Here is a 9,417-nt window from a genome sequence, read left to right on the forward strand (position 1 = left end):
AATATTATTTGGCACAAATGTACCTCATAATAAGACGATGTGTCATGCATAACTTTGAGACCCCTAGCTCAAAGGTCAAGGTCACACTTGGCTGTCAGATGTTAACATGGCATGAACAGGGTCTGTTTCGTGTCCGGTCCATAACTCTGTCATTCTTTAAGGGATTTTAATATCACTTTGCACAAATGTTCTCCATGACGAGACGACTGTCATGCGGAAATTCCAGACCCCTTGCTCAAAGATCAAGGTCACAATTGGAGGTCAAAGGTCAACAGGGCTTTTTCCTGTCTGGACCATAACTCTTTCATTCATGAAGGGATTTTAATATTACTTGGCACAAATGTTCCCCATGATGAGACGACGTGTCATGCACAAAACCCGGGCCCCTGGCTCAAAGGTCAAGGTCACAATTGGAGGTCAAAGGTCAATAGGTTTTTTTTTCCTGTCTGGTCCAGAACTCTGTCATTCATCAATGGATTTTAACATTACTTGGCATAAATGTTCCCTATGATGAGAGGACATGTCATGCACAACACCCAGAACCCTAACTTAAAGGTCAAGGTCACAATTGGAGATCAAAGGTCAATGTGACATTTTTCATGTCCGGTTTATAACTTCGTCATGCAAAACAGGATTTTGATATTACTTGGCACAAATGTTCACCACTATGAGAGTGTCATGCGCAAGAACCTGGTCCCTAGGTTGAAGGTCAAGGTCACACATAGAGGCCAAAGGTCAGATACAAGAATGACTTTATCTGGAACATTTCTTCTTAATTCATAGAGGAATTTTGATGTTGCTCAGAACAATGAGAAGCAAAAGATAATAGATAAGGGTAAATTTCTCGGATGCACAAAGCACCACAAACACAGCCTAAGAACCACGCATTTGCAAAGTAGGTCCACAACAAAAAGAAGCTGTTATAGATGGGTTGCTTCAAAAATCCAACAAGTATATTTTCATTTGGTGCAAAATATAGAAAAAGGGGAGGAAGGGGTAGGACTGTAGGGGTAGAAAGATTTAAAAAATGTATATACATTGTCATCATAAAATGTTTTAAGGATATAAGTTATATTTCCCAAGAATATAAGACAGTATGACTCAAAATCGCGGTACAAAGTTCGAATAAGGAACTGGACTTTTCAGAGACGACATGGTACAAGCAGTTAGAAAATTAATGCGATTAAAGTATTTTCATTTTCTGTGTTCTACTCATTATACGATTTTTGAAATAGGAAAAAGAAACCAGGTCCTTATTCATTATTCGTTTTTTTATCTTACTCACTCCTGTTCTGATTTAGCGTGTGCATTTTATACTGTTGAACGTTTTTAACCGCGAGTAAGGATTATTTTCTCAATGCATGTACCATGTCGTCTCTGAAAAGCCCAATTCCTTATTCGAACTTTGTACCTCGATTTTGAGTCATACTCTCTCATATCTGTGGAAAATACCACTTACATCCTTGAAACATTTTATGACGAGAATGTATATACACTTTTTGAAAAGATATCATTGTGATTTAAATATTTTCATTTTTCTTAGTTCTATTCCTTGCCCCATGTGGTTCTGGGACGATCTGTGTATGAAAAGAATTGGAACCACTGCCTTACCCTTGCATGATCGTAAGAGGCGACTAATAGGGTCTTAACACTTGGTTTTGCAGTAACTCTGTGATTCCAGCAGGTATGCAAATTTTGATTCCATACCTCATGTTTTTATTTCTATGTAAATGAGATGTGGAACCAAAATTTGTAGTCCTGTTTGGCACCATATAACCTATACTGTGTTGGTGCGCCATAAAACCCAAATAAATAAATAAATAAATATTCGACTTTTGAAAAAGGAATAGGGAACCAGTTCCTTATTCTTTTTCTCGATCTTTATCACTCGTGCTATGATTTAGCGTGTTCATTTTATGCTGCTGATTTGAGTAAGGATTATTTTCTCACTGCTTTTACCTAGTATTCTCCGAAAAAGGAATAAGGAACTAGTTCCTTTTTCCTTATTTGAAAAAAAAATAATAAAGGAATAAGGAATCGGGCTACTCGTTATGCGCCCGTATTATGTTTGACTTATATTCTCAACACGTCCTAAACTATTATTCTACTTCACTGCCAAATAAATCAAACCAGTTAAAAGAGTTAAAAGACATGATTAAAATTCACCATATTTAATCGCTCGTTCCGTTCACGACTCACCGCTCGGAAATTTTTGGAACAACCTTTCTCTCGTTTGCATGTTCTGAAACACATCTTTGGCAGTTTTCTTTTTTACGCTCTTTGACAAAGATTTAGGCAAGCATTTAGGCAAAAATACATTTTTTTTATCATTTTCAGATGCTGTATTGTCCGCTATGTCCGCCTTTTGTCCACAGTTCTTTCGCATCAACAGCTACCGTGCGTAATTGTTCATTTGAAAGATGTGGGCATGACGTCATTAATTAATCTGACACTTTTTTGCGGACAATAAAATGTCATAAAGGCCTTGAGAAGTTGACGTAATTCACTCTCGACAGTCGAGACTAATTTGGTGCAACCGATACCGTTCTGTATAAGCAACGTGTTAGTCTGTGAATGTAACTCGAGGTACACAATTACAAGTCACATGTTAGAAAATTTTGTATTTGTGAAAAATGTGTTAATTTGTCGAAGATTTGTATATTCTAATTAACAAACACTATTTATTCCTTTCACATCCAGGTTGACAACTTATTGTTAAAAAAAAGTTCGCCTTACGAAAGATTTCCATCACGTGTACTATATATACTAATTCTAAGGCATTCGTCTTCCACTCCTGATTCGTTCTGAGGCGTACAGAGAACACGGACGTGCGAAATACAGAAAACGGTTACAGCCAACAAGTAAATCAAACGAAACCTGACGACATTATCTGGAAAAAAAGGGAAAAACTTCCAGCATACTCAGGTTTTGAGCAGTGGTGCCTGCTTTTTTTCGAATCAGAAGTGCTACTCGTGCATCAAAACTGCTCTTCGGATTTTTCTTGTATTTGTATTGCAGAATGTACTCTACAATGAGACCGATTTCTGTGCTTATTTTGGTCATCGCCGTATGTTCAGTACCAACGGCGTCATCCTCTGACGACGAAAAGTTCCCCGGGAAAGAAGACTGGGTTCGAGCTGGGATCTCGAAGCGCTTGGCTGAGGATCTCATTACAGCAGTTCATGCAGCGCCGATGACTTGTCTCCCCAGTTCCCGTTTCCGGCTGCTGTTGGATAACCTTATACAAGTAAGAATTTATCCGTCTTTAAATTGTTACCGGCAAGTTTAGTATGGGGAGGCTGCTCAGAAGTATTCAAACAAGTATATTTATTTGGAGAAGGAAACAATACATGTCTCTTTTACGTTTAAAAGCAAATCCTGCTTTTTATTCTTAAAGGCGTACGATTGAGTCTCTGAGATGGGCGAAATTTTTCCCAATAATAGAATTTCTTCAAACTTTGGATATTGAAGGACAATCATCTAAGAAACAAAGATACACAATAAAAGTCATAGGTCACCAGTATTGAAAAAAGAATTATCTACCATTGAAAACGGCATTTAACTAAACATTTCGCCCATCTCATATACAGAGATACTCTTGTACAATGTTAATGTCAATGCTTTTACTTGAAGGGAAAATTGTAAGCTCTTTACAGACATACAGGTATAATCCATCCAGGACGAATATTTACCGATTGATTTGAGATATGGAAACAACTTAAATAAAAAATCAAGAGCTCCTGAAAGCGGGACAACATGCGCACGAAGTTTTAGTAAATAAAACATCCCCTAAGAATTTCATTGTGATCTGTCTAATTCATATGAAGTTGAGAATTCCTCTATTAATTCTTTAATTAACTCTGAGAACGTTGACGCAACTTCTGTTAATAAAGCGCTTCCTGGATTTGTGTCCGATGTACACGCTTTGTAACGAATGTAGAGACTAAGGTTGAGGTCCGCTCTTGCCTGGATTCCGGATCAGGAATCTGACACCTCGGTTGTTTCAGTGTAAAACAATATATATAACCCTTTTAAACAGACTGCTCGTTTCTATCTATAAAGAAATTGATTGAGGGGAATCTTTTTTGCTTAGCGTTCAAAAAGATTCGTTTATACAATCTAAATAGCTCTATACAAGATCGACATTATCTTAGTTAATATAAATCTAGTAGTGACATTAAAAATGTTTTCGAATACTTCTTGGGAGAAAAGATTCACCTATTTACATCTATATTTAACAGTTATAAACATTTAAAAGGTGTCCGCGATATTTAACAAAACGGTATACGTCATGTATATTTAGGTGCGTAACGAATTATGTCACTTATTTTCAGAATGAACTGATCAGGTTGCAAAATTGTGCTGACGCATTTCAGGAACAAGACCAAACATACGAAAATATAGTTAAAATGTGAAAGTGACGTGGTAAGATATTGTTTTTGTAATGTTTAGTAGTTAGATTAACCGAGTCAGTGAATTACCCGGGTGTCCTGAAGAAATTTCTACCCTGTATCTGAAATAATGTCCGAATGTAAAGGCACCTGATTACACCTCAACAAAGACGATGATTACATACGTGCAAGCGTATATATATGGTGGCTGATTTCTGCCATTTACTTCTGGCGTGTTGTCGCGTTATGCCAGAAAGACAAGCTAGAGCGCTAATTTACGATAAAATGTGTTGCTTGTTGTATTGGTGTCCGCCGTTATGGCGTGTTGGCGCGTTATGCCAGAAAGACAAGCTAGCCCACTAATTTACGAGAAAATGCGTTGCTTGATGTATTGTTGCGCGCCGTTATTGCGTGTTGGTGCGTTATGCCAGAAAGACAAGCTAGCGCGCTAATTTGCGATAAAATGCGTTGCTTGTTGTATTGGTGCGCGCCGTTATGGTGTCGTTGGCGCGTTATGCCAGAAAGACAAGCTAGCCTCTAATTTACGAGAAAATGCGTTGCTTGATGTATTGGTGCGCGCCGTTATGGTGTGTTGGCGCGTTATGCCAGAAAGACAAGCTAGCCTCTAATTTACGAGAAAATGCGTTGCTTGATGTATTGGTGCGCGCCGTTATGGCGTGTTGGTGCGTTATGCCAGAAAGACAAGCTAGCGCGCTAATTTACGACAAAATGCGTTACTTGTATTGGTGCAAGCCGTTATGGCGTGTTGGTGCGTTTGAAGAGCACCAACATGCCAGAAAGACAAGTTAGCACGCTAATTTACGACAAAATACGTTACTTGTTGTATTGGCACGCTAATTTGTCGTTCTGGTGTGTTGGCGCGTTTTATCATGCAACTACTATGCAAAGTGCCTTATACCACTTGCCTGATATTCTTTATATCAGGCCATTGATCTGATATCAAAATTAAGCTTCTTCCATATTAACGGACTAGTTTTTACATCATTCCTTCCAGACTGAATTTTACTACAGAGTCCAGTTTTAATGTTGCACGACTTGTTCTGTAATCTCAACTAGTAATTTCACTTAAAATATGACCCACCTTATAGTGAATATTTCAAATGTTCAAAACATTGAAGTTACAGCAATATACTCTATCCAGTGGAAGACTTGTATGCAAACTTTAAACAACTTTTACCTTGCCGTTTTTTTAGTTCACCTGAGCAATGCTCAGGTGTTTTTCTGATCGCTCGATGTCCGGCGTCCGTCGTCAGTCGTCCGTCAACATTTAGCTTGTGTATGCGATACAGGCTGTATTTTTCAACTGATCTTCATGAATTTTGGTCAGAATGATTACCTTGATGAAATCTAGGTCGAGTTCGAAAATGGGTCATCTCGGATCAAAAACTAGGTCACTAGGTCAAATCAAGGAAAAACCTTGTGTATGCGATAGAGGCTGTATTTTTCAATTGATCTTCATGAAATTTTGTCAGAATGATTACCTTGATGAATTCTAGGCCGAGTTCGAAAATGGGTCATCCGGGGTCAAAAACTAGGTCACTAGGTCAAATCAAGGAAAAACCTTGTGTATGCGATAGAGGCTGTATTTTTCATTTTATCTTCACGAATTTTGGTCAGAACAAATACCTTGATGAAATCTAGACCGAGTTCGAAAATGGGTCATCTGGAGTCAAAAACTAGGTCACTAGGTCAAATCAAGGAAAAACCTTGTGTATGCGATAGAGGCTGTATTTTTTTAATTGATCTTCATGAAATTTTGTCAGAGTGATTACCTTGATGAAATCTAGGTCGAGTTCGAAAATGGGTCACCCGGGGTCAAAAACTAGGTCACTAGGTCAAATCAAGGAAAAACCTTGTGTTTGCGATAGAGGCTGTATTTTTCATTTTATCTTCATGAATTTTGGTCAGAATGATTACCTTGATGAAATCTAGGCCGAGTTTGAAAACGGGTTAACTGGGGTTAAAAAGTAGGTCACTAGGTCAAATCAAAGAAAACCCTTGTGTATGCGATAGAGGCTGTATTTTTCAACTGATCTTCATGAAATTTTGTCAGAATGATAACCTTGATGAAATCTAGATCAATTTTGAAAATGGCTCATCTGGGATTGAAAACTAGGTCACTAGGTCAAATCAAAGAAAAACGTTTTGTATGCGATAGAGGCTGTATTTTTTAATCGAGGTTGATGAAATTTAGTCAGAGTGATTGCCTTGATCAAGTCTAGGTCAAATTCGAATATAGGTCATCTTAGCTCAAAAACTAGGTCACTAGGTCAAATTGAAGAAAATGCTTGTTTACACTTAAGAGACCACATTTTTGATCCAATCTTAATGAAAATTGGTCAGAATATTTGTTTCCATGAAATCACTATGTCAAACATGTTTACACTGTTATGGTGTGTTTATCAGGTGAGCGACCTAGGGCCATCTTGGCCCTCTTGTTAAATATAAATTTTGTATAATTCATGATATCCTCAAGATCAAGAAGAGACAAATTTCAAAGTGATAGCCACTGTCCAAAACGTTTTCAGAGAATTCATTATACCATTAATTTTGAAAAAAGAAATTTCAAACTATTGGTAAACAATTATAAAACACAATATAAAACTCTCTGCCTGAGTTGCCCGAGTTAAATGTTTAAAAAAATGGAAATAAAGCATGTTCTGATTTATTCAAGAGGTTGATTTTTTTTATTTTTTTATGCAGGTAAGAGTTTATTCTATTGTTAATTTTTATAAGAACATCAGAAAGTCAATATGAATTCAATATGGCTGCCGTATTGTTTCGTTCAAATGTTTCATTAGCGGATCAATTTTCCAATCTCTAAAATATGACTTTTTTTTTGCTTCAGAAGTCAATTCTTACGAAATAAGAGATGAGGACATAATGTTGTTCTAGGCAGGTTATTAGAGTTTCATGATAAATAAAATAAAAGACAACTGTCTTTTGGTGTCAATGTTATCAGGCTCGGCAGATATGGGCAGAAGGGCTTTGGTGAACCTCACCCCTTCCAGCGCATATCAGCCGCGACCTAATAACATTGACACCAAAAGACAGTAGCCTGTTATTTTCAATAGACTGTTTTGCGATAACCCGGCAGAGCCTCGTTACTGCCTAAACAGTTATCCTTGTGCCAGATGTTTAATCTACACGTTCAGTCAGTGAAATATTCTTAGAGCTCTGAGTAGAAACTTTATGAGTTCTTCGTAATTATGAATAAACAGTTTCACAAAGAAACTCTATAATTATTTTCTTACAATGAGGAAGTAAAGTGAATGTTGTAAATATATAGATAATCTTATATCAGTATATAATTCTCTCGTTTTAGATTTTACACCTGCTATTACAAGATGGAACTAAACGTAGAAGAATGTACATACAAGACGATATAAACTACAGTCACATATAATAATTTATACAGGTACTCTAAGACAGCAGTCACTACTGAATTACATGTTTTCATCAAAGCTATGTCTCATCAAGAACAATGTGTGGCAGATATACTGAAACACTACAAACGGATTGTAAAACTACAATAAAACATGCAAGTTAATGTTTAAATTTTTTAGGCACTATATCCATAAGCTAAGATAACTTTAGAAGCTACATACTAAAGCTGTTAGACGATACAAACAGAAGTCTTCAGAAGCTTAGAAGTTGAAGAGCTATACATACAGAGATCATAAAACCTTGTGTAGGACAAAAAATATGAAACTACAATCGGCAGAGATTCAGATGCCACGTACCTACCGCGGACGTGAATAGCTAGTTTAGAACTCTTTATACTTTGAATACAAAATACAGTCGAGTCTCGGTATCTAGAACATTCAGCGACTGAGCATTTTATTCAAGATAACCGATTTGATTTAAAAATTAGATACTGTTTATAGTAAAAGCACATTTATGTCTCCCCATACCACTTCATTTAAATAGAAAATAAAAATTGATACGAAATATCACAATGAATTCAATCCCTATTCTACTTCCTTGAACAAGTGCAGACAGTACCTACACTCCTTCCTTGAACCTTGTAGTCAGTCACTATAGTACTTCCTTGAACCAATGTTTATGAACCCAAAGAAACATCAGAAGTTTCAATTCAATATTTGCATTAATATTTGTGATAGCAACTTGCATGCAAAACCTTAACCAGGATTTTCCCAGTCCAAAAAGGGGCATAATTTGGCCAAAATAAATGTCAGTTATGAAACTTGATGCTATCACCTAGTTTTATAACCCTGAAGGCACATGTGAAGTTTCAAATCAATCTCTGCATTACTTTTGGAGGTAGAATGTTGCATGCAAAACTTTCTAAGTCAAATAGGGGGCCATAATTTTGCCAAAATATACGTCAGAGTTATGGCACTTGACCCAGTGAGGTTGGAAATTGACCTAGAAAAAGAAAAAAGTAAGTTTCAAAGCTATATGCCTTTAAATGATAACTATATGTACTCACATGCAAAACTGTAACCAAAGTGTGACACCGATGCCATTTATTTATTTATTTGGGTTTTATGGCGCACCAACACAGTATAGGTTATATGGCGCCAAACAGGACTATAAATTTTGGTTCCACATCTCATTTACATTGAAATAAAAACATGAGGTATGGAATCAAAATTTGCATACCTGCTGGAATCACAGAGTTACTGCAAAACCAAGTGTTAAGACCCTATAAGTCGCCTCTTACGATCATGCAAGGATATTTAGGCAGTGGTTCCAATTCTTTTCATACACAGATCGTCCCAGAACCACATGGGGCGATGTCAGGGTAAGTAGAATAGCTCAGACTAGTCTTTGATTAGTTGAGCTAAAAATTGCTCCAAATTTCAGCCATGTTATTCAATCCATTCATTTTATTTGCTTTAAGAGGATTTCAAAAACATCAAGCCTTTTTCTTCATACGGGAACATTTTCTTACTAATTAGTACAAATCAGTTGTTGAAGGCACATCTTCCAAAAATCAGTACAAACGGAGTAAGAAACTGAAAACTAGACACTGTTTTAA

At 36.7% G+C, this 9,417-nt stretch overlaps 1 long non-coding RNA gene across 1 annotated transcript; it reads left to right on the plus strand.

Annotated features, from left to right (window-relative positions):
- Window positions 1–1,114: 1,114 nt before the first annotated feature.
- LOC123547738 (uncharacterized) lies at window positions 1,115–8,346 on the plus strand. The gene is made up of 3 exons (XR_006685727.2): window positions 1,115–3,247; window positions 4,335–4,425; window positions 7,738–8,346. It is a non-coding gene; the product is annotated as an uncharacterized LOC123547738 (long non-coding RNA).
- The last annotated feature ends 1,071 nt before the right edge of the window (window positions 8,347–9,417 follow it).

This window comes from Mercenaria mercenaria, chromosome 9 (assembly GCF_021730395.1).
Source record: "Mercenaria mercenaria strain notata chromosome 9, MADL_Memer_1, whole genome shotgun sequence".
Classification (NCBI taxonomy): Eukaryota; Metazoa; Mollusca; class Bivalvia; order Venerida; family Veneridae; genus Mercenaria; species Mercenaria mercenaria.